Source organism: Ursus maritimus (assembly GCF_017311325.1).
Source record: "Ursus maritimus isolate PB19 chromosome X unlocalized genomic scaffold, ASM1731132v1 scaffold_X1, whole genome shotgun sequence".
Lineage (NCBI taxonomy): Eukaryota > Metazoa > Chordata > Mammalia > Carnivora > Ursidae > Ursus > Ursus maritimus.
The window spans coordinates 117,432,421-117,459,112 of NW_024423319.1; the positions used below are offsets into that span (position 1 = coordinate 117,432,421).

A 26,692-nucleotide genomic window follows, 5' to 3' on the forward strand; every position below is an offset into this window, starting at 1 on the left:
CAGCCCCCCCCCCCCCCGCTCCTGCTTTATGTAAATGTTAGATTATAACTCAAGGAGTTTCATAAATTTAACCACAAGTTTTGGAACCATTGAAGAATTATGTCAGCATCTTTCACATTTTTTTTCTTTACAAAGAGAAATCTGGAAATTCACTTTCCTCTTACAGCCAAGGAATTAGAGTGGGAAGTTTTGATCTAGATCAAAGTAGTACTGCTGGTCTTACTCAATGTTTATTAACCCAAGACTTTGAAGCATGAGGTTGACATTAGGTTGTTTGTGAAGCTCCTTGGTCCCTATTCTCCCACACATCTAGGTACTTATAGATTCCTGCGCATTTCATGATTTTAAATGGAATTTCTCCATGTATGTTATAAATGATGGTGTTCAGCTGCACAGCCCAGGAAATGACTGTGGATGTGATATTCCCTTTAAAATCTTGAACATTTCAATAATTTTGCATTTAGTTGAGAATACATGTTATTTTCTAAATCAAAGACTATGCTGTTCAAATAATTTACTCAAATACTGAGCTGATCTTTCAAAGCAAATGACCCACATGAAGGTTTCTAATATATACACCAAGAAAAGCCCCCGGGTATCTGGAAGTCACCAAAAAGAAACTGAATAAGGCCATTGCATGTGCTGAAAAACTTTCTCAGCTCATGACTTGCACATTTGTAGAAAGATTGCAATTTGAAATACTGTTGATTCACATTATTGCTTACTTGAGGCAACTAAATATTTCTGTATCCCAAGGCCAATGTGATGGTACCACCCACTTCTTTTCTATTGGAAATTCCAAGTTTTTAAATCAAAACCTCAGAGTGGAGTCCTAAAATTGCTTAGTGGTGAATATTTTTCAGTGAAGCCATATCTTAGAACCACATCTGCTGAACCGTAAGGTTTGTCAGGCTGTGGTCACCCTCCCAACTGCCCCATGGCCTACTTAATTTATGCCTGAAGGAATGCATGAATATAAAAATCAGAATATTCATAGCCCTTAGACTCAAATTATTCCATAGTCCGTTTACCGACATTTGGGTATGAAACTGTTATTTTATTTTTTCACAAGGTAAAAGCAAATTGCTGGCAAGTTTCTTACCTAAAATACAATTTGCTTAGTATTTCAACTCCAATGTTGCAGAGTGGTAGATTGAGACATGGATCCATGTATGTCTTACACCAATATTCAGTCTAATGAAATTGAAAACGTGAAAATGTCTTTTTGGTATTTTACTGAAATTGACTCTTTTACTTCAAATCAAATCTTTAAAGTATGACACAGCTTCAAAATTAATTTCCATGGAACTAATAAGACATTATGGAAACTGATGGTATTGAAAGGGATTTTTCTCTTTTTATTCATCCCCCAGATGAGTGGCTGTGTATTTTGCCTATCTTGCATTTTGTTCACATCTATGTAACTTCCAAATCTGTTAAAATTATAAAATATCATAAAATTAAGTTAGCAAAGAATTCCAAAATGTTTTCATGCTACTTGAGAATAGATATATAGAAATATCTTCACAGGCATTCCAGGTATAGAGAAAGGATTTCAAAAATTCAAGAAAAGCCCAGGGGGTACAAGGAAAATAGAATTGATATCTCACTCCTAAAAGGGTTAGTTAGTTTTTCTATATTCTTACTCTCCTTTAGTTCATCCTCCTCTATTTAGCCACCATTCTGTTCTAAAAGCTTATATTTCAAAGGTATAATGTTGAAGAAGAACATTAAACAAGACACCAGGTCGGAGATAAATCAAAGGATGGAGAAAATGTTAGTGTTTCCCTTATTTCAACCTACTGAAATAATTTTTTTAATGTTTTTTTATTATATTATGTTAGTCACCATACAGTACATCCCCGGTTTCCGATGTAAAGTTCGATGATTCATTAGTTGCGTATAACACCCAGTGCACCATGCAATACGTGCCCTCCTTACTACCCATCACCGGCCTATCCCATTCCCCCACCCCTCTCCCCTCTGAGACCCTCAGTTTGTTTCTCAGAGTCCATAGTCTCTCGTGCTTCATTCCCCCTTCTGATTACCCCCCCTTTCTTTATCCCTTTCTTCCCCTACCGATCATCCTAGTTCTTATGTTCCATAGATGAAAGAAACCATATGATAGTTGTCTTTCTCTGCTTGACTTATTTCACTTAGCATTATCAACCTACTGAAATAATTTAAGGCAAGAACTTGGTTCTCTGCAGAGAACTGGCTCTCCAAACATTTCAGATGTTTAAAAAAAAAAATACAGATACCCGGCCCACCATTGGAGATTCTGATTCAATAGGTTTTGTTTAGGATTCTGGGATTTAAAAAAAAATAAAGTTTGTAATGTGCAGCTAGGTTTGAATTTCCTAAAGATGCTTGATCATAAGCCTTACCAGGGAAAAATTTCAAAATACATGGGCTGGTAGAACCCAAGAATCACTATTTATCCCAAATTCCTTGGATGATTATTATGATCCTAAAGTTTGGGAAATGCTGATCAAGAGACAAAAGTGGAAGGCAGGTTTAAATAACTATAGAAAGTATGATACAAATGTAGATTTTGTTATCTTTCATTGTGTTCGCTGATGACATGTTTAGCATAACACATTTCTAAAACAAGTGTTGGTCTTGACTGAAAATAGTACTACATTCATCTTTGGAAGAATTTAGCTTTTCTGAGCTTATAGAGGTGGGAGGAGCCTATATAGGGAGCGTTATGAGAGAGGAGACACCTTCTCAACCATCAAAATCTTCAGGATCAACCCTAGGGCTCAGGGCACTGATATTTTATAGCCACCATTGCTTTATATGCAGCTCGTCTGTGTACAAAAGTGATTGTATTCTCATGAGATCGTGACCCCACTTTCTAGGATAAAGTCCTAAGATTTCAAGTCACTCCTCTAAGATAGGGTATCCCAAAGTGCCTATCATAGTATGTTAGTTCTATCTGAGGGTCATAGTACTGTGAAAGAGGTAATTCCATGAAAAATGAGCTGTGTGGACAAGTGATTTGGGAAACATGGCATTTTATATTCATCTCCTGGAGATCCCTAGCACATATTAGCGTATTTAAAGCTCTGATAAATCCTGCATGCCTAGTTACCATTGTTTAATCCACATTTTTCAAATTAATATAGAATTCTTTTTTTTTTTTTTAATAGAGTACCTGCGCACACTGGAGGATCTGCTCCTTGGAGAAATCTTGAGGAACATTGTTTTAAGGTACTAATATGGTACTGACATCTAGAATTATTTATGGGGTTTAATACTGATGACAAGGAATAGGCATTTACTCTCTCCTAAGAAGATGAAATTAAATAGAAAATTAGGTAAACTGAAAAAAATGCATTTGTTTAGTAGATGATGGAAATGACCACATAGGACAAAGAAAAGAAATTTTCGGTTTTATATGTCTGTTTATACTGTGGGGTTTAGGGAATCAAACAAGTTACAGAACTCTAATTTCTAAGTTGAACAAGAGGCACGCGTTAAATACTACTGGGTACTCTTTGCTCATTTGGTTGCCATGGACGCTACCAAGGTATATAAGCAGAGCTTATAATAGATTTGTGATATTAATAGTGAATGTTTATTGAGTCCCTAACATGTGGTGGAGTCTAATCTAACCCTTTACATCTATCATCTTGCTTAGTCCCTACATTAGCCATGTAAGGTAAGTACTGATATTATGCCCATGCTTTCTGGATTAGAACTTTTCTGAGTCCTACTGATAATTAGTAGTGAAGATGGCATGTCAGGCCTGAGGGTTTCACTCCAGAAACTCCACGCGTGACCATTATGCTACAAGGCCGCTAGACTGCACCCATGGGTCCTGGCTTACTACGCATACAGAAGGAAAGATTACTGGGCTTGGGGGCTCATCTAAAAATTCCCCATTTTCTGAGGCCTTACTCTAAAATCTCAGCTTTGTTCAATCTAAAATATATTTTTAAAACGTGTATTTCTATTTTAATCCATTTTAAAATATATAAATATGTATGTGTGTATGCAGCATGTGTTATTTGGCTTCGTCAACATACACATGATACATGGAATCAGTATACATGTGTGTATCCCATACGTTTGCTTGAACGAACGTTCCTACCTCTTCAAGGAAGCTCCTACCCCAAGCTTTTGTAGGAACTCTGTGTTTTGGGAAAAAAGCGTGGCCAAGTTCATTTTTACCCTCCGACTGCAGTGACAGGCTACATGTGAAATTTCAGTCTCGTTTGGACTCTGTACATGGGCGGATTTCATAGTCTGTCATTATTTCCCAGCAACATGGAATTAAAGGTCTTGCCTTGTGTTTGTTGGCAACTTTTGGTTCCTCGGTCCTACTGAGATACTATAAGCATGAAGCAACCCTGCTGGGTTACTGGGAGTTTTAGTCTAGTGTACTAGATATGATTTCAGGCAAATCCCACTTGTTCGTTTTCTCTTGGTTAAGTTTGCTCTTCTCCCATCCCTGTGGGCTTCTATCTCTGAATATTTGTTTATGATTCTGTTGTTTTAGAATGCAGGCTTCCTTGTACCATGGGATCCTTTCAAAATATGAAGTTGACCGCGAAGATGACAAAACATTCTTATTGAATTATCTTTTCTTCTGTTGCCTTATTCCCTGCAGTTTCTTGGTAGGGGGCTAGGGCAAGGCTTGCTACTGACTGGGTGCCAAGCTGTTCACCATATCACGTGTGTCGACCGTACACATGGTGAGCGCTCCTGTGCGGGACTGGGGTGTCCTTAAATAAGCCCCTTCGCTTCCAAATTCCTTCCAGGATGACTTGCCCACTTCCTGTCCTGCTGATCGCACCCTTGGAAGGGATTTGAAGTCTGGAGTGTCTTTGATGTTTTCTTCTGGCCATGCCAAAGCCTCCCCAGGAGACAACAGGCTCTCTCAAGCCTGTGCAAATGGGTTTTTAAGTCAGTGTGTCTGCCAAGCTGTTGTGTTTCTTTGCTCTCTCTTTGATGTCCATCTAGCATGGTGCCTTGTATGCCTCACCCAATGCCTGGCATGCAGCAAATTCTCATTACCATTGCCTCGGTATGGAAACATGCATGGAAAATATTTCTGGAACTCCCTCCTACCCATCCCAAGTTTATTTCCTTCTTCCTGTTCCGTTGCCTTCCCTCTCCCCTCTACCATACAGACATTTGCCAGATGTTAAGGAAATTCAGTAAATTGAAATAAAACAAAACAAACACGTAAAACCAAGAAGAGATAAGAATGCGGTTTCTTTAAATAACAGACTGCAGGGTTGGAGTAAATGGAAGTGTCACTTTACTTATATACTGAGAACTCACAGTTTCAAGGCTTCGGACCTCCTGACAAGGCTTTCGACTCATCCAGTGAGCCCAGTTTAAATATATTCTGTTCTTGTTCTTTCTGGGGTGTGAGAAGAGTATTTATGGAGGGGCTGATCCAAAAATGAGGTGTTAACAAATCAGACAATCCCTTTCACCACCTATCGACACGTACACAGAGGTCTACTGGCAACTTTCACCACATTCATTTTCTTTTATGCTTGCTAGTTGGTTTCCAAAGGAATTTTTTTTTCACGAACAAATGAGTGAAGCAAAACACAAGGGGTGTGACTTTAAAGGATGCTATGTTAAATTTAGAGTTTGGATAAAGCACCGATGTCGTTAAAAATATGCGGGCATATACTTCAATTCCTAGACGCTTAGACATCAGAATGTTGCAGTATGACTCCCCGGGAGGGAGTACAAAGGAGGATGTTGAGATGTGGACATGCTAAGGGATTTGAGTCCAAGGTCATTGCTGAGTCATGTTTTCTCTCAAGACTCTAAGCATTCTTTTCTCTTTCCTCTTGTTTGGTGACTGCAGCTCTGCTTCTTCTGAGAATCCCTGACATTCTTCCTTTGCAGCTTGAATTGTTCTGCCTGGTGCGTGTCATTCTTGCGTATTTGGTGTTTCCCTCCAACAATTCCAGCAGATGCTTCTCGTTCCTTTCCACTTTGAGTGTCCACCAAGCATGCCTATTTGTGCTTCAGTCTCTGCTGTCGAGTTCATCTTGGTTGATATCTACAATGAATGACTTGCCAGTAGTAGGTTATTAAGATGAGCCTAGTTTGGGCAGCCTTTAGCCCTAGCAGTATTTCCCGAGGGGCTGGTCAGGTTATAGAGAGCCATAAGATTGGTGGCATCACGTCGCTTGGAATGATAATAAATAATGCAAAGGAAGGGGCAGTGCTTAGGTGATTACGGGCAGAGCTATTACTTCTGTTTGCTCTTCATTAACTATGGAATGGTGAGGAACAGAGGCACAGATAATGCCGACACCTAAACACGATATTTGCATGTGGCTTCAGGGTGCTTTCTTGGCAATGAAATTCAAGTGCGAGCCTTTCGATGTTCCAGACATTCACACCTCACACACCAGGGGTGTTTAAACACTGGACTGAGGCACAGGGCAAGTTGTCCAGATTACTTCTGAAGTCCTTTCTTCAAACCTCATTTGCGGAAGATGGGCTGCAGCCCATTCTCTACTGCTTCTTCTTTTTTTATTATAATAATATTTTTCATTATATTATATTAGTCACCATACAGTACATCCCTGGTTTTTGATGTAAAGTTCCATGATTCATTAGTTGCGTATAACACCCAGTGCTCCATGCAATACATGCCCTCCCTCCTTACTACCCATCACCAGTCTATCCCATTTCCCCACCCCTCTCCCCTCTGAAGCCCTCAGTTTGTTTCTCAGAGTCCATAGTCTCTTATGCTTCATTCCCCCTTCTGATTACCCCCTTTCTTTATCCCTTTCTTCCCCTACCGATCTTCCTAGTTCTTATGTTCCATAGATGAGAGAAACCATACGATAATTGTCTTTCTCTGCTTGACTTATTTCACTTAGCTTCTTGTAGCCTCCACTCTTCTGGTTGAAGATACGTGTTTTCGCAGTTCAAGCTGCCTTTCAAGTACAAGCGAGTTCATCATTAGAAGTGTCAGCTCAGCATTTCTGCCACTCTGTGCTTCCTCCTTCTGGGGAGAGCATAGATCAGAAAGTCTTGCCAAAGAAATGTTTGACACACAGAGTATGGTCTCTGGCAATGCTCTTCTTTCATGATTATGGCCAAATATGTTTTCAGAAGGAAATGAATACATCAATATATGAATAAATACAGCAATGTACAAATATCAAATATACAAATTTATTAAAAATTTATATTTATTGGGATGCCTGGGTGGTTCGGTCAGTTAAAGCATCTGCCTTCGGCTCAGGTCCTGATCCCAGAGTCTGGGGATCGAGCCCTGCGTTGGGGCTCCCTGCTCAGCGGGGAGTCTGCTTCTCCCTCTCCCTGCTCTTGCACTCTCTTTCTCTCTGTTTCAAATAAATAAATAAAAATCTTTTTTTAAAAAAATGTATATTTAGTTATATATTAATTTGTTTATTTAAAAGAAAACCTACTTCTTGCTAGAGTGAAAGAAGGATTTGCCTATGATAAAAATCATGGAAAACAAGGAGTTAAGGAAACCATTGGACCAAACGTCCAAACAACAAAAAGTGTTGCTCTAAGTACACAATATTTATGAAAGTTTTATAATATGCTTGGCACCATCTTAGATATACTGGTGTCTGAAAAATAAATACAAGAGATTATCTTTGCAAACAAAGGCTTTACTATTTTAAAAACAGAAACTGCGTTGGGCACCCAGATGGCATTCCAAAAAAGCTGAATGAAAGAATACGCCTTCAAATTATGTTGGTCATAAGAAATAGAGAAAATAATGCTTCACTTTCACTTAATGACAAAAACAACATAAATTTAGAAATGTTCGCTCACGAAAAGTAGTTCAGCGCTTCCTTAGCAAACATGTCCCACTCGGCAAAACTTCTAGTGATTTACCATCCTGTCTTTGCCTAGGATATACTAATAGCAAATAGAGACCGAGAGAAAGAAAAAGAGAATTAGGCAAACAGGAGGGCCCTGATTCATTTCAGAAATGTATTTCCATTCAACCATGCCTAAAGCTGATTATAAATTATTAGATTAAATTGTAGTTTCTTTTGAACCCCAAATGGGACCATTCAGATGATGGTCAGAAGACAAACTGGAACACCAACCAAGCCTGCCTTACGCGTACTTGAGGCCACTGAGATTAAATTCTACCGCACCCTGAGTGTTTCAGCCGACTATCAGATGTAACTGGAAACACTCAAGGTTCTTAGACATGAATGTGCTAAGCTTAAACATTGTTTTCTATACAAAGATTTTTAGATTATATTACATTATATATTACGGTACAGCTCCTCCTATACCCACAAGCATTTGCTGATTCTTTTGCTGTCTCCCTTCTCCTGGGCCTCTTAATACTCAGCTGCTGCCCAGGTGTCTGTCTAGCTGTTCTATAAAGAGTCTGTGGTTGATAACAGAAAGGATTGTTTTTCCTTTTGGCTTGGGCAATTTGAATGGCTGTGTTAAGTAGCCCATGACACTAACCCAGGATATGTTGGAAGGTGATGACACAAAGGACTCAATCTAAAGACCAATTGTCTGCTCTCGCATCAGATTGTCCCCAGTTTTGCTTGACATGTAAGAATGGGGTAGAAGATTACAGTCATTGGAATTGTGTCAATTTGCCTAACAGCCTTGTTTACATAGAATGTGAATTGGACATATTATGTGCTCAAGGGTGAATGGATCTCAAGTAGTGAGGTTTAACAGAACGTAATGTATTTGGATGGGTTCCCCAGTTCTCGCTACTGGAAGCTTGACCCTACTGTCCTGTGTGGATGTAAAGGCACCCCATTAGCCATGGTATTTTCTGCTGCTTGTATAGAAACTGAAAATAGAAAGCCAGAAAGAAATTTGAGATTGCAGGTAAACCCTCAGCTCCAGAAACCCTTTGTTACAAACAAGAAGGGACATGTGCTCATTATTTTCATGTAGCTAACAAATAGAAGTTCAACTTAAGTTTAAATGTAATTTAAACTAAATTCCTATGACAACTCTTAACAGGTTAATTAAATTTGCTCAGGTGCTTAAATGCACTACCGGGCGTATTTTGTGTAGTTCTGTTCATCACACTCCAGAAAAACAATAATTATAGAAGAGGTAATGTACATTTGTGGGAGGGGGTCACTAACATCTTTTTCAATATTTAATGTGTGCTGGACCAGTGCTTCTCAAATGAATTCTAAGTAAAATTTTAGCGAATCAAATCCAACAATATATTAAGAAGCATAACACATCATGATCATGTGGGGTTAATCCCAGGAATGCAAGTTGGCATAAAATATGAATATCAACCAATGTAATTCACTATATTAGCAAACTAGAAAAAGAAAGAAAAAGCCGTATGATAATATACACAGAAAAAGCATTTGTCAAAATCCAACATCCATTCCTGACAAAGCCTCTCAGCAAATAGGAATAGGAGAGAACTTCCTCAACCTGATAAAGGGCATCTATGAAGAGCCCACAGCTAACATCATACTTCTGGTGAAAGACCAAAAGCTTTCTCTCTAAAATCAGAAGCAAGATCAGGATGTCTATTTCATCACCTCTATTTAACATTGCACTGGAGAGTCTAGCCAGAGAAGTTAGTTAAGGAAAAAGAAATAAAGATTGGAAAGTAAAAAGCAAATTCGTCTATATTCAGAGATGACATCATAGCCCACGTAGAACATCTGATGGATCCACGTATTAAAAAGCCACTGGAGCTAATAAATGAGCTTAGCAAAGTTACAAGACACAAGATCAATATACAAAAATAATTATACTTCTGTATACTGGCATGGAACAATAGAAAATTGAAATTAAAATATCATTTACAATAGCATAAAAGAATGAAATGCTTAGGGATAAATTGGATGAAATAGCCAAAAGAAACATGCAGTGAAAACTATAAAACATTCCTGAGAGAAATTAAATAATTACCTGCATAAATAGTCAAATATGCCTTATTCAAGTGTCAGAAGACTCAATCAATATTGTTAAGATGTCATTTCCCCCCAAGTTGGCTAATAGATTCAATGCAATCTTAATCAAAATCTCAGCAGGCTTTTTTATAGATGACAAACTGATTCTAAAATTCATATGGAAATATAAATAACCTAGAATAATCCAAACAATATTTTAAAAGTAGAAAAAAAGGTAGGCTAACACTACCTAATTTCAAAAATTATTATTAAGCTGCTATAATCAAGCCAGTGGGGTATTAAACATGTAGACAAATAGGGGCACCTGGGTGGCTCAGTAGGTTAAGCGGCCGACTTTTGATTTCTGCTCAGGTCATGATCTCAGGGTCCTGAAATCGAGCCCCATGTTGGGCTCCATACTCAGTGGGGAGTCTGTCTGGGGATTCTCTCTCTTCCTTCTCCCTCCGCCTCTCCCCCTGCTCGTTCTCTCTCTCTCTCTCTCTCTCAAATAAATAAATAAACCTTTAAAAAAGATAGACAAATGTATCAATGGAATAGAATGGGGAATCCAGCAATAGGCCTACATATCTATGGACAACTGAATTTTGACATAGGTTCAAAAAACAGAGAAATCATAGTCTTCTCAAAAAATAGTGATGGAACAATTGGATGTCCATACACATTCAAAAAAAAGAAAAATGATACTTTGATCTATATCTCACACCACATATACAACATATACGATCTGTGATCAAAATGTAAAGCTTAAAACTGTAAAACTTCTGTAAGAAAACACAACAGAAACTTTTCATCTTGGATTAGGCAAAAACTGCTTAGATACAACACCAAAATAGGATCTATAAAAGAACACATTGATAATACAGACTTTTTTTTATCACTTTCAGAGGTAGAATTTAGTGATTCATCAATTGCATGTAACACCCAGTGCTTATTACATCATGTGCCCTCCTTAATGCCCATCACCCAATTATCCCTTCCCCCCACCCACTTCCCCTCCAGTAACACCCAGCTTGTTTCCTAGAGTTCAGTGTCTCTTATGGTTTGCCTCCCTCTCAATTTTCATCTTATTTTCTTTTTCCTTCCCTTCCCCTCTGTTCATCTGTTTTGTTTCTTAAATTCCACATATGAGTGAAATCATATGGTATTTGTCTTTCTCTGACTGGCTTATTTCGCTTAGCATAATACCCTCTAGTTCCAGCCACGTCATTGCAAATGGCAAGATTTCATTCCTTTTGATGGCTGAACAATAGTCCATTTGTGTGTGTGTGTGTGTGTGTGTGTGTGTGTGTGTATGCCACATCTTCTTTATCCATTCCTTTGTCAATGGACATCTGAGCTCTTTCTGTATTTTGGCTATTGTGGACATTGCTGCTATAAACATTGGGGTGCATATGCCCCTTCAAATCACTATATTTATATCCTTTGAATAAATACCTCGTAGTGCAATTGCTGGGTCATAGGGTAGCTCTATTTTTAACTTTTTAAGGACCCTCCATACTGTTTCCTACAGTGGCTGCACCAGTTTGCATTCCCACTAACATAAGAGGGTTCCCCTTTCTCTACATCCTTGCCAACATCATTGTTTCCTGAGTTGTTAACTCAGGTGGTATCTCATTGTGGTTTAGATTTGTATTTCCCTGATACCGAGTGATGTTGAACATTTTTTCATGTGTCAGCCATTTATATGTCTTCTTTGGAGAAATGTTCATATCTTTTGCCCATTTCTAGGCTGGATTTGTTGTTTTGGGGGGATAATACAGACTTGATCAAGTTAAAAATCAATTTGTTGAAAGTCACAGTTAAGGAATCAAAAGACACACACAGACTACAATAAAATATCTGCAAATCATATATCTGATAAAGGACTTGTATCCAGAATGTATAAGCAACTCTTAAAACTTAATCATGAGAAAACTAGCCACCCATTAAGAAATTGGCAAAATTCTTGATACATACGGTGCTCTTCTCCATGCCTCACTTCACTGACCCAGGATCCTTCCATCATGTAGGATTACACAAAGGATCCATAAAGTGGGAATTAATTTTATGAGCCAGTCCTGGTGGTGTGTGGTGTACACATCACTCCTGCCCACATTTCATTGGCCACAATTCAGTCGTGTAGTCATACAGAACTACCCAATAAAAGAAGAAGGTGGGCTTGGTAAACAGCTAGCAAATCTCTTCCACATTTTGCACCATTAGAATTGGTGACTATCAGTAGATGTTTACAGGTGGTTTTGTGGCAGATAAGAATGTTCTATAGCAAATCCCAAATGTATAAAATCATTACCACAATATCATTAGTTTGACCTAATTCAGCTCTTTTTTCCCCTCCTGTTTTTCCTCGTGACTTCATAGGTGTAAAGAAATACTCCTTCTGGTTGGATAGAGTTATAGAGATATCTCTTTTTTTTATCCATAAATATGAGAATATTTGCATAGTGGGGGTTTTGAAAAAAAATGTCATTTTTGCCCTGGCCCGACAGTTCCTTTCAGGAAGAGAGATAATAAACCACTTAAGCTGTAGCAGGTGATGTCCCAATGACATGGTCTGTAAAGGGAGATGTTAACAAAGATCGAGGGGGCGTAGGAAATATTGGATGCCGAGTAGAGATCCAAGAAATGAGGCAAGACTGGGAATATGAGAGATGTGGCAAGAGGTTGGAGCCTATGGAAAAAGAGTGTATGGGAAATTCTAAGATGGGAGTGTGAACAGAAGATTTTAAGGAGAAGGATGCTAAAGATTCAGTTTTACATCATTTGTACACTGCAAGGTAAATGTCGTCCTTCATCTTCAATCTCCAACAAAAAAACTGCTACCCATGGAACCTGTGTCATTGGTACCTTGAGTGGCATCTGACATAAGGCCATAAGAACTATGTCAATTCAGGATCTCTGAGAAGCAGATACACAGATGGAGAAAACGCTAATGACAGATAAGGGGGAGAGAGAGCAGGAGTAGGCAGGAAGAGCCCTTAATCCCTTATCAACTCTAATACCTGTGAGGGGAAAGAAGGAAGGAAGATTGGGACAGACGCCTCTTAGACTGCAGTGCAGCTCTAGAACCATCGTGGCCTGGCTGATGGGGAGCCTCTGAGCAAAGTTTGCCCATTAGAGAATCAGACAGTGGCCTGGATCTAGTCCCGTTCCATGCTCAGTCCTTGGCTGGGAGTAACATCGAGGCAGTATAGCAAGGCATAAATGCCATGGCTGATCTGTAAATACAGCAGCTGACCACCGCCTGCTAGCCATATTCCTAGCTGGGAATTCACTTCAAGAGCCATCTGAGTGGTGCATCCCCATGGCCGCTGAAAAGGATAGGCTCGGAAGGGTGAAGTGGTCCAAACACTGAACTAATTCATCAGAAACAGGAATTGGAGTCAGAAAGAAATAGAAGTCCAAGCGCCACCAACCCCTAGGCATCCTTGGAGGGTCTCTACAGCAGCTGGGATAGAGATACCAACTGATTTCATGAGCATCAAGAGGGAAAGCACAGCAGGCTGACATCTGGGTTACACCCTGATTCTTCTTATAGAGTAGAAGGGGAGAAGTTGAGCCAGCTTCCCTCTCATCTCTCAGCTGTGCACATTGTTCAGTGGTGCCAAAAGTAGATGGGAAAGTTATCAACCCAAACACTTGCTATGGAATGGCCAATTGTGAAGGAGAGATAAGAGAGGTGTCTAGTTGTTTTTAAAGTTTTTAATATGTAATCTATGAGTGTAAGTACAGTTGACCATTGAACAACACGGTTTGAACTGCATGGATCCACCTATATGCAGATTTGCTTTCAAGAAATACAGAATAATATTGTAAATATTGTAAATAATATTGTAAGTATTTTCCTTATGATTTTCTGAATAACTTTTTCTTTTCTTTCTTTTCTCTAGCTTACTTTATTGTAAGAATACAATATGTAATACATAGAACATATGAAGTATGTGTTAACTGACTGGTTGTTATTGGTAAAGCTTCTGGTCAACAGTAGTCTATTAGTAGTTAATGTTTTGGGGAATCAAAAGTTATATACAGATTTTTGACTGCACCAGGGGTTCTGTACCCTAACCCTCATGTTCACTGGCCAACTGTATCTCCTTTTCAGAGGTCTTTGCTTCACACCAGATGCATTTAGCTGTGCTCCCTGATCCCGGGCATAGCTGAGTGTGGACAATGGTGGCAGATTCAGGTATAGCTTTTTTGAAAGTTGCCACCAGCATATCCACCACTGGTGACTTTTTCACCTAGGGCCTCCCATTATCTTGGAGAAGTCAGTGTTCATAATGATAAAAGCAGCTACTTTCTAAATTCCTTTCTGGACATAATATCCCACTTTCACCCATACTATAAATGCCCCTCTTCCCCTTATAGCAAATCACTAAGTTCATGTGCATCTTAGACTTGACATATATCTTAGGGAGGGTTGGTTTTCTTTAATTGAATTTGTTTTAGAATATATTGTGTTTATATCAATATCGTGATTACTCTGGAGATATTAAACTATAAACAGCACTCATTTTAAACTTTTAAAACACTTAAGGTTTTGTAGTGGTTTCAGAATTTTTTTCTTCCATTTAGATAGCACGAGCATTTCCAGGGATGATCTCAGTTCTGGGCACATGAAGGACGGTCATGTGTTCTAATATCAAACCCAGATGGGTGCAATTTGCAACACCCTTGACAGGTTTCCCTGCTCTAGGCTAACCAACTCATCATGATTTCCCAGGAGTTTTCTGGGCACTGAAAGTCCCACGTCTTGGGAACCTCCCCAGTTCTGGGTAAATGGAACAGTTGGTCACCCTACCCTGCTGTTAGCCTCAAACAAAAGAAAAAAGTTCTATCAGCAGGGTGGCCATTCTTAGCTGGCAAATTACATTCCTGTTTACTTTCCAAGGTGGTGAAAAAGCAGGACCCCTATAGATGTCTTTGATTACTGTCACATTATTTCAAACATTTAAGAGTTACAATGGTATAGGATATCTAGTGGATTTACCTGTAGTTATTGATTTATGAGAATACATTCTTCATAAAATTAAATACTGAACACATTAAAAAATACTGCTTATTTTCCAAAAGCAATAAAGAGATGGAAACAATTGCATTTTTAACAATCTTACATATATATTATTTTTTGTCTTCTCGAATTTGCCTGTATTCAGCTTCTAACTCCTTGGAGCTGCCCTAAATGAAGATATCAGATTAATAGTAAATTGAAACATGCATGAAACTCTTTTTCTTTTTTAACTTTAGTTTGTGTGGGTGTGTATGTATACACACACACACATATGTATAGATAGATATATACATATATCTGTATATATTTCATGGCACATCTTGCAAATCAATAAATCATAGGGGAGAAAAAAGTAAAAAGTGGTGGCTTATTCCTCAAAGCAAATTCAGTCCAACTGAATTACTATTTCAGGTCACAATGTGACAAAGCCAATTGGGAATTTCCAGATGCAGAAGAGGTAAAAATGCCAACTTTATTAAAAAGGAAGCCAAAGCAAAATCACAGTCTGAGATGGAAATGAGATTGAGGAAAAGGCTGATTTTGTTTGGCATGCACTGTAAAATTCTAATTTCATGTAGGTTTTAGAAAAATGAAATGCCCACCCTTATAGAGCCATAGAGGGAAAGACAAGCACACACTAAGCTGATTGTCCATGGTTCTTAAATTTTTATGTTAATAATAATTTTAATTGTTGATAACATTTTGGGGCTCAATTGATGATGGCATTGGAAGATTTCATGAGCTAAAATAAATTATTTTAGTAGAGCTCATCAAAAAAGAGATATGATTTGATCTTGGGAGACCAACTTGGACCTACAACATATCTATACATATCCTACATATGAAATCATAGAAGGGCCACATTTTTAGAAAAGATTGGAGGTATGAGTACAATCTTTTCCTAAACCAAAGAAAGCCAGTTTTTTTTTCAGTGCTTTAGGTATAATTTCTTTTAGAAAGATGACCCATATATCTGTTCATAACCTACAGATGAAGACATAGGGCTGCATTTTCACGAAGATTGGAGGTACTCATAATTAAGGAATCCTCTGTGACTTCAGGTGTGATTTCCCTTAGAATGATGACCTAAACATTGTGCATGCCAATGGTCTGACACAGCCTGTAATCTGTAGGATTTTAAGTACTTTGATACATAGTAAAAAGATCATGAATTTCAGAGTCAGGTAGACCTGGGTTCAAATCCCAGCACAGCTTAGACATATACAAAATATATTAAAGATAGATAATTGAGGGTGGAATAGCCCCTGGATCATGGAACTAGTAAGGAGAGAGAGAGAGAGAGTGCTCGTGAGAGAGAGCATGAACAGGGGAGAGGGGCAGAGGGAGAGGGAGAAGCAGACTCCCCACTGAGCAGAGAGCCTGATATGGGGCTCGATCCCAGGACCCTGGGATCATGACCTGAGCCAAAGGCAGCCACTTAACCAACTGAGCCACCCAGGCACCCCGCAAAATAGCATTTGAATGTAGAACATCTTCACTTCAAAACACATTATATAAAAACTAAAAATTTCTGACCTACAAAAAACCTACCATACACAACGTTGAGAAGCACACGACAAATACAGCAGGTAAAGAGCTGATTTTATTAAGATATAAAGAGCTTTTACAAATGAATATCCAAAAGACATATATGGGCAAGTCACAGAAAAAGACAATGAATAGCTTGTAAGCAAATGAAGTTCCCACTTCAGCCATGTTTACGTAAATATATATTAAAACAACAAAATATTAAAGATTAAAATCATGCCATGTGTTAGAAATGTAGGGAAACAAGGGTTCTCAAATTAGACATGTCAACTGGCAATCCCCTTTGGTATCACTTAAATGAATGATAAAGAGTGTGAGACATGTTAGTCTGATATTTCGCAAGTAAGAGAATTTAAGATGGCTTAAATAAATCCATGTTTACTTTTGTCACATAATTTGAAGTTTGGAGGTAGGTGGCTGCTGGTTTGGGGGCTCTGGGTTGTGGGGTGGCAAGATGCCTACCGTAGCACCAGGAACCATGCCTGTAATCAAGTAGCAAGGAGCGAGGAGGAAGGGTGGGATCAGTGCTGGCACATCTGGCCCCTCATTAAGTAAATAGGACCTTACCTACATAGGTCCCAGCAGACTTTGATTTATACCCTACTGGCTGGAACTGTGATATGTTGAACACTCATGACTACAAGGGAAACTGGGAAAGTCTTAGCCTACTGATGGGAAGTAAGAGAGAAGGAAGGTGGGAGCAGTTGTTGGTTCAGGCAACTTGCAGTGTCTGCTACACATTTGGTGAACAATATTTATCAAAATGTACATGCCACCTGACCATATAAAGTATTGGCAAGGATGTGAAGCAACTGGAACTCTCCTACAATGCCATGAGTAGAAAATGGCACAACCACTTTGCGGAACCATTTGGCAGCCTCTTATAAAGTTGAACATACAAGTTGAAACTCCACGAAAGACATTTGAAAGAATATTTGAAGAAAAAATATTCATAATAACCCCAAACTAGAAATAACACAAAGATGAATGAATAAACAAATTGTAATATATCCATACGGTGGAATACTGCTCAACAATAAAAAAAAGAAAGAACCATCGATACACAAAACAACATGAATGAATTTCAGAAACATTATCCTGAGCAACAGAAATCAGGCACAAAGGTATGCACATTGTTTGATCCCATTTATATGAAGTTCTAGAACCGACAAAACAAACTGTGGTGATAGTAAACAGATAAGTGGTCACCTGGAACCAGAGGTTGGGATGGGATTTTCTGCAAAGAGTTTTGAGGGAACTGTTTCGGTAATGGAAATGGTCTTAGCCATATTTCTAGATTCAGTAAACTTGATACTTTAACAACTGTCCTGTATGCAGATGCCAGACATACCTTGTTCCCTAGAGCCTGATTTGAGTCCTCTCAAATACAAACGAACAAATCCAGAGTCAACACCGTCCTCTGTAATAACCAATAAAGGTCCTTCCTCCTCCCTTGTGCTTCCTGCAAAAACCACAACAAAGACTTGGACACACAGTTCCTCTCTCTCTTGCTCACTGACTTTGCTACTTCACTCTTGATGATTCCCCTGGTGGCTCCCCCATGGCACGACATATATTCCCTGTCTTGGGAACTGTGAGTGTAATAAGCCACGCTTTCCATGGAAGTCCTCTCTTCCTGATCTTGGCATCACCTTTCCTCAATAATAGTAAAGCTTATTAAAGCAGAAAGGTTCTGTTTCTTAATTGTGTTAGTGGTGATATAAGTACACAAACTTCACACTTTAAATTTGTATATAAATTTCATGCTTTTGATTGTATATAAATAAAGTTTATTAAAAAGAAATGTACATACCCTTTGTGCCTGCAGCTCTATTGCTAGGACTGTATCCTTTGGATATCCTTGCACATGTATGCAAAGGTAAAATAAGATCTTCATGATATTGCAGTAGCCTTAGACTGAAAACAACATAAATGTCCATCATCTGGGGATTGTCTGTTAATGCAGCATAGCCTGCACTATCAGAACGGATATTCTGCATTTTAGGATTTTGAGCTAAACCCTCCTCCAGCCCTCCAGTTTGGCCAGGTACACCTTTAAGTCAAGTCCTAAAGTATGATGAGATATTATTTAGCTATTAGAAAAAAAAATGGGTAAGTCTATGAGGACTGAAGAGAAACAATGGCCTAGAGAACGTTAAGAGCAGTGTGCACTCTGCTCCCAGTTATGTTGATAAGTATGGGGCAGGATCAGATTTTGTAATTGTATATATCATGTATTATATTTGTGTATGCATAGAATACATATTAGTAAGAGTTCCTTCTGGGGAGGACTGCAACCTGGATGCAGGGGAGGGGGGATGAAAATGAAATGTGGTTTTCCCTGCATATCCTTTTATAAGACTGAATTATTTTCTTAACATTGTGTAAATATATTAACGTTTTAATGAAAAGTGACCAGTTATTTTATAAACAAAATAAGGAAAAGTTAAAAATTAAAAGATTTAGAATTTGCAGAAACACAATTTGTATTACCCCTCAGGCTGATATAAGAATGATCTTCTTATTATTGGATTGGCTACTATTCTTAAATCAGTAGATACATGTAGCAATCCCATGTTTTGCTGGGGCCAAATATCTCAATGGGGAATGGGGACCCAAAGAGTTTAGCATGTAATAAACGTGGGAAAATAGAAAACAGATTCCAGCATGCTCTGGAGGTCTATAGTTCTCCTGACTGCTCCCTTGGAATGGAGTGCCTTTTTCAATTATAGCTCACTTTATGCAAAATATACCACATTTCCCCTAACACTCCCCCACACACCCACACACACTCATTCTCATAACCACCTTGGGAAATATCATTCTTGTCCTTGCTTTACAGAGCAGCAAAAGGAAACCTAAGATGATGGTGGTTTGCTGAAGTTATAAAGAGACATTGGAACTCTGAGTATTGTGTATATTCTCATCAGTTAATTTTTTGATAGTTGAGTTCCATGTCAAATCTATCTCTCAGAGAGAAAGAGAGAGAGAATGTGAGTTAAATATAGAACAGACTATGGTTTGTCATGGTTTCTGTCATAGCTTCATATGTTAGTGGGAGGCTCAGAGGGAAAGAAAGGAATTATGAGCCCCTCGCCTCCCTTTATTGTCTCAAATAAGTATGAGGATGCTGATGAATGTGACATATGTGGTTAAAGTGGTGCAGATGGCCAAGCCAGAGGACTATAGGGGGGGTCAAGCTTAAAATCGTGAAATGAAGTAAGATGCTAGATGGGATAGCAGAGATTATACTGCATTAACAAACAACCCCAAAAATCCTAGTCATGTAACACAATGAGGTTTTTTTTTTTTTAATCACACTTGACAAATAGCAGATGTATGTAAGAGGTACTTTTCTATGTCATTCTACCTCTGGAACCCAAGCTAATAGAGATACCAACATGTGGAACATCACCAGTCATGACAGCAATGGAAAAAGTGCTGCAGGGTCTCACGGTGGCAATGAAATTCCACAGCTGGGAAATGACACAAGTTACTTCTGCCAACAGCCTATTGGCCATTACTAGTTACATGACTCTATCAAATGGCAAGAAGGTTTGTTAAGTGTATATCCTCCCATAGCTCTAAGGGAGAGGAGACCCAGATATGCATGAACAGAAGTCTCTACCACCAGAATGAAAGCAAAGGCAGGCAGGAAGAATAGTGAGCTGGGATCTGATGGATTGACAGCCCAGGTGATCTCTCCATCCTCCAGGACCTAAGGTAAATTTGGGTCTTGGAGCAAATTTAGGCCTTGGAGAGAGGAGAGGATGGTGGCAGAACAGGAGGACCCTAAGCTTATCTTGTCCTACAAACATAACTGGATAACTATCAAATCATCCTAAATACCCCAGAAATTGACCTAAAGACTGACAGAACAAACTCGGCAACTAAAAAGTGAGAAGGGGCCATATCAAAGAAAGTAGAAAATGCAAAGATATGGTTTAGGGGAGAAACGGATCTTGAGTCCTGCGGTGGAGAGGGAGGCATGGTGGCAGAGAAGGGCAAGAGAGAGAAAGAGGAGCACACAGGGGAATGCACAAGGAGGACATTTCCCCAAAGCTATTGGCTTGGAAAATGAGGGGCGGAATTTCATGAGTTCTTGCAACCAGCAGGGCTTAAAGCCTGAAATTTTAAAGGTCAACAGGCTTGGCTGTGATAGAGCCTGGAGGGCACTGCACTGCTCCTGGAGAGAAGGCAGACAGACAACCCAGGGGCAGACAGTGTGGAAACAGTGATCTGAAGAGTGCCTGGGGCACACAGGGGGAGATTATTTGCTCTTCTCAGAGCACCTCCCTGAGAGGCAGGATTCCCAGAGATGCCTCTCTGGAAACAAAGGAGCTGGCTGGCACCATTTCCTGCCCCCGCCCCTCAGCATATACACAGAGCCACCTGTGGGAAGCAGCACAACACCGACACTGGCTGCCTAACTTGCTTACACAAAGCCATATCCCCTGCTCTGGCAGGACTGCCCTTCTCAGTCAAGATTGCCTCAAGTCCAAGAATGTTGGGCCCGTTCCCCAGAAGACCAGCACAAACCCCTGCCCGCACCATGTCTCCAAACCAGAGTCTTATAGGACCTCAGTTCTGGTGGAGTTGGTGTCATGTCTCATTTCACAAGCAGACCAGAACACACCTAGTTAAAATTTGCCACATTCAGGCCAGGGACCAAACACTGCTCACAGCAGACAAGGAGAGCCTCTGCAGATGACTAACCTGAAGGGTAGGCAGCCAAAACACAAAAGCAGAGCACACACAGCACACACCAGAGACACTCCCTGATGTTCCAGGCCCTGGGCACTACATGACCTCATCTTCATAAGGCCATTACTTTCAGAAGCAGGAGTCATAACTGGCTTTTCTAACACCAAGAGGAAGGCAGAGACTTAGACAAAATGCCAAGATGGAGGAATTTATCCCAAATGAAAGAACAAAATGAGGCCATGGCCAGAGATCTCAGTGAAACAGATATCAGTAACTGCCTAATGGAGAAAGCAACAATTATAAGGATACTCACTGGTATTGAGAGAAGAATAGAAGACATCAGTGAGACCCTTAACACAGAGATAAATGAGTTAAAAAAAAAGAATCAGAGATGAAGAATGCAATAAACGAGATTGGAAACAGGCTTGATGCAATGAAGAGCAGGTTGGAAGAAGCAGAGGAGTGATATTGTGACCTAGAAGACAAAATAATGGAAAATATTGAAGCTGAACAAAGGAGACAAAAAATTATGTAACAGGAGAATAGACTTAGGGAACTCAGTGACTCCATCAAATGCAGTAACATTTGTTTTGTAGGAGTCCCAGAAGGAGAGAGAGAAAAGGGGTCAGAAAATGTATTTCAAGAAATAATAGCAGGAAATTTCCCTAATCTGGAGAAGGAAACAGACAACTAGATCCAAAAGGCACAGAGAACTCCCATCAAAATCAACAAAAGCAGGCCAACATCAAAACACATAGTAATTGAATTTGCAAAATATAGCAATAAAGAGAAAACTTAAAAGCAGCAAGACAAAAGAAGTCCTTAACTTAAAAGGGAAAAGCCATAAAGCTAGCTGAAGATTTCTCAACAGAAACTTGGCAAACCAGACGGGAGTGTCATGATATATTCAAAGTGCTGAATGGGAAAAATCTGCAGCCAAGAATACTCTATCCAGCAAGGTTATCATTCAGAGTAGAAGGAGAGATAAAGAGTTTCCCAGACAAACAAAAACTGTAGAAGAGTTCATGACTGCTAAACCAGCCCTAAAGAAATTTAAAGAGAACTCTTTGAGTGCAAAGGAGAGACCAAAAATGACAAAGACTAGAAAAGATCAGAGAAAATCTCCAGAAACAACAACAAAACAAGTAAAAAAAAGGCAATAAATACATATCTATCAATAATTACTTTGAGTGTAAACAGACTAAATGCTCCAATCAAAAGACATAGGATGTAAAAAACAAGACCCATCTATATGTTGCCTACAAGAGACTCGTTGGAGATCTGAAGACACCTGCAGATTGAAAATGAGAGGGTGTTGAAACATTTATTACACAAACAGATGTCAAAAGAAAGTTGGAGTAGCAATACTTATATCAGACAAACTAGACTTTTAAAACAAAGACTATAAAAGGAGACAAAGAAGGGCATTCTATAATCATAAAAAGGGATAATCCAACAAGAAGATATAACAGTTGTAAATATGCACTAAACATGGGAGCACCCAAATATATAAAACAATTAATGACAAACATAAAGGAACTAATAATAACCCCCACTTACATCAATGGATAGATTATCTAAGCAGAAAATCAACAAGAAAACAATGGCTTTGAATGATATACTGAAACAGATGGACTTAACAAATATATTCAGAGCATTCCATCCAGAAACAGCATAACATGTGTTCTTTTCAAGTGCACATGGAACATTCTCCAGAATACTTCACATATAAAGTCACAAAGCAGGCCTCAACAAGCACAAAAAGATTGAAATCATATCATTCACCTTTTCTGACCACAACACTATGAAACTAGAAGTCAATCACAACAAAAAATTTGGAAAGACCACAAATACATGGAGGTTAAATAGCATACTACTAAACAAGGAATGGGTCAACCAGGAAATCAAAGAAGAAGTAAAAAAAAAAATACATGGAAACAAATAAAATTGAAAACACAACAGTCCAAAACCTTTGGGATGCAGCAAAAGTAGTTCTAATAAGAAAGCATATAGCAATACAGGCCTACCTCAAGAAGCAAGAAAAATCTCAAATAAACAACCTAACCTTACACCTAAAGGAGTTAGAAAAAGAACAACAAACAAAGCCTAAATCCAGCAGAAGGAAGGAAATAATAAAGATTATAGCGGGCACATGTGGTGATGAGCAGTGGGTGTTATACGCAACTAATGAATCATTGAACACTACATCAAAAACTAATGATGTACTATATGTTGGCTAATTGAACATAATTTTAAAAAGATTATAGCAGAAATAAGTGATATAGAAACAAACAAACAAAACACAATACAACAGATCAGTGAAACCAAGAGCTGATTCTTTGAAAAAATTATTAAAATCGATAAACTTCTAGCCAGAATTATCAAAAAGAAAAGAGAAAGGACCCAAATAAATAAAATCAAGAATGAGAGAGGAGAAATAACAACCAACACCACAGAAATACAAACAATTATAAGAGAATATTATGAAAAACTATATGCCAACCAATTGGACAACCTGGAAGAAATGGATAAATTCCTAGAAATGTATAAACTACCAAAGCTGAAACAGGAAGAAATAGAAAACTTGAACAGACTGATAACCAGCTAAGGAATTGAATCAGTAATCAAAAAACTCCCAAAAAAATCATAAGTCTAGGGCCAGGTGACTTCACAGGCTAATTCTACCAAACATTTAAAGAAGAGTTAATACCTATTCTTCTCAAACTATTCCAAAAAATAGAAAAGGAAGGAATACTTTCAAATTCGTTCTGTGAGACCAGCATTACCCTGCCAAAAGCAGATAAAGACTCCACTAAAAAAGAGAACTAGAGGCTAATATCCCTGATGAACATGGATGCAAAAATTTTCAATAAAATACTAGCAAACCGAATCCAACAATACATTTAAAAAAATCATTCACCACTGATCAACTGGGATTTATTCCTGAGTTGCAAGCACGGTTCAATATTTGCAAATCAAAGTGATACACCATATTAATAAAAGAAAGGATAGGAACCATATGATCATGTCAATAGGTGCAGAAAAAGCATTTGACAAAGTACAACATCCATTCATGATAAAAACCTTCAACAAAGTAAGTTTAAAGGGAACATACCTCAACATAATAAAGGTCATATATGAAAAACCCACAGCTAATATGATCCTAAATGGGGAAAAACTGAGAGCTTTTCCTCTCTGGTCAGGAAGAAGACAGGGATTGTACTCTCACCACTGTTATTTAACATAGTACTGGAAGTCCTAGACACAGCAATCAGACAACAAAAAGAAATAAAAGGCATCCAGATCAGCAAGAAAGAAATACATCTTTCACTATCTGCAGATAATGTGATACTCTACATAGAAAACCCAAAAGACTCCATCAAAAACTGCTAGAACTGATAAGCAAATTCAGTAAAGTTGCAGGATACAAAATCAATGTACAGAAATCTGTTGCATTTCTATACACCAATAATGAAGCAGCAGAAAGAGAAATTAAGGAATCAATCCCATTTACAATTGCACCCAAAACAATAAGATACCTAGGAATAAACCTAACCAAAGAGGTGAGAGACCTGTACTCTGAAAACTATATATCAAAATACCAACAGCATTTTTCACAGAGCTAGAATAAACAATCCTAAAATTTGTATGGAACCACAAAAGACCCCAAATAGCCAAAGCAACCTTGAAAAAAAAAAAAAAAAACAACAAAGCTTAGAGGCATTACAATTCTAGACTTCAAGTTATACTACAAAGCTGTTGTGATCAAAGCAGTATGGTACTGGCATACACAAAAAATAGAAGCATAGATCAATAGAGCAGAATACTAAACCAAGAAATGAACCCACAACTATATGGTCAATTAATCTTCAACAAAGCAGGAAAGAATATCCAATGGGAAAAAAGAATGTCTTCTCAACAAATGGTGTTGGGAAAACTGGTCAGCAACATGCAAAAGAATGAAACTGGATCACTTTCTTTTTTTTTTTTAAAGATTTTATTTATTTATGTGACAGAGAGACAGCCAGTGAGAGAGGGAACACAGCAGGGGAGAGGGAGAGGAAGAAGCAGGCTCCCAGCCGAGGAGCCCGATGTGGAACTCGATCCCAGAACACCAGGATCACGCCCTGAGCCGAAGGCAGATGCTTAACGACTGCACTACCCAGGCTCCCCCTGGATCACTTTCTTAAACTAAGCACAAAAATAAATTCAAAATGGATGAGGGGCGCCCCCTGCTTGTGTTCCCTCTCTCGCTGGCTATCTCTATTTCTGTCAAATAAATAAATAAAAAATCTTTTAAAAAATGGATGAAAGACCTAAATGTGAGACCTGAAACCATAAAAATCTTAGAGGAGAACACAAGCAGTAACCTCTTTGACATTGGCCATAGCAACTTCTTTCTAGATAAGTCTGCTGAAGCAAGGGAAAACAAAACCAAAATAAACTATTGGAACTTCATCAAAATAAAAAAACATCTGCACAGCAAAGGAAATGAACAATAAAACTAAAAGGCAGTCTACAGAAAGGGAGAAGATATTTGCGGATGACATATCTGATGAAGGGTTAGTATCCAAAATGTATAAAGAACTTATCAAACTCAACATCCCAGAAATGAATAATCCACTTTAAAAAAATGGGCAGAACACACAAATAGACATTTTTCCAAAGAAGACACCCAGCTGGCTATCAGACACATATAAAGATGCTCAACATCACTGATCATTAGGGAAATACAAATCAAAATTACAATGAGATATCACCTCACACCTGTCAGAATGGTTAAAATCAATAACACAAGAAACAGCAGGTGTTGGTAAGGATATGGAGAAAGCAGAACCCTCTTGCACTCTTGGTGGGAATGCAAACTGATGCAGCCACTGTGGAGAGCAGTATGGAGGTTCCTCAAAAAGTTAAAACAAAAACTACCTTTGATCCAGCAATTGCACTAATAAGTATTTACTCAAAGAATACAAAAATATTTAAAGTGTTACATGCACCCTGATGTTTAAGGCAGCATTATCTACAATAACCAAACTATGGAAATAACCCAAGTGTCCAGCAACTGATGAATGGATAAAGACAATGTGGAATATATATGCAATGGAATATTACTTAGCCATAAAAAAGAATGAAATCTTGCCGTTTGCAATGACATGGATTGAGCTAGAGAGTATTATGCTAAGCAAAATAAGTCCGTCAGAGAAAGACAAATACCATATGATTTCACTCGTATGTGGAATTTAAGAAACAAAACAAATGAGCAAAGGGGAAAAAAAGAGAGAGGGGGGCAAGCCAAGAAACAGACACTTAACTATACAGAACAAACTGATGGTTACCAGAGGGGAAATGGGTGGGAGGATGGTTTAAATAGGTGGTGGGGATTAAGAAGTGCACTTGTGATCAGCACTGGGTGTTGTGTGGAAGTGTTGAATCACTGTATTGTACACCAGAAACTAATATTACATTGTATGTTAACTAACTGGAATTTAAATAAAAACATACATACACACATAAAACAATTAGAGGCATTTGT

General features: G+C 38.5%; 1 protein-coding gene across 3 annotated transcripts in view; it reads left to right on the top strand.

The window, feature by feature from the left end:
• Positions 1–26,692, top strand: part of MID1 (midline 1) — a 581,834-nt gene that overhangs the window by 178,108 nt on the left and 377,034 nt on the right. For all 3 annotated transcript variants that reach the window (XM_040634579.1, XM_040634592.1, XM_040634586.1), the window contains one exon: positions 3,156–3,216. The gene's annotated coding sequence lies outside the window, so the exon portion shown is untranslated. The remainder of the gene's footprint in view (positions 1–3,155; positions 3,217–26,692) is intronic.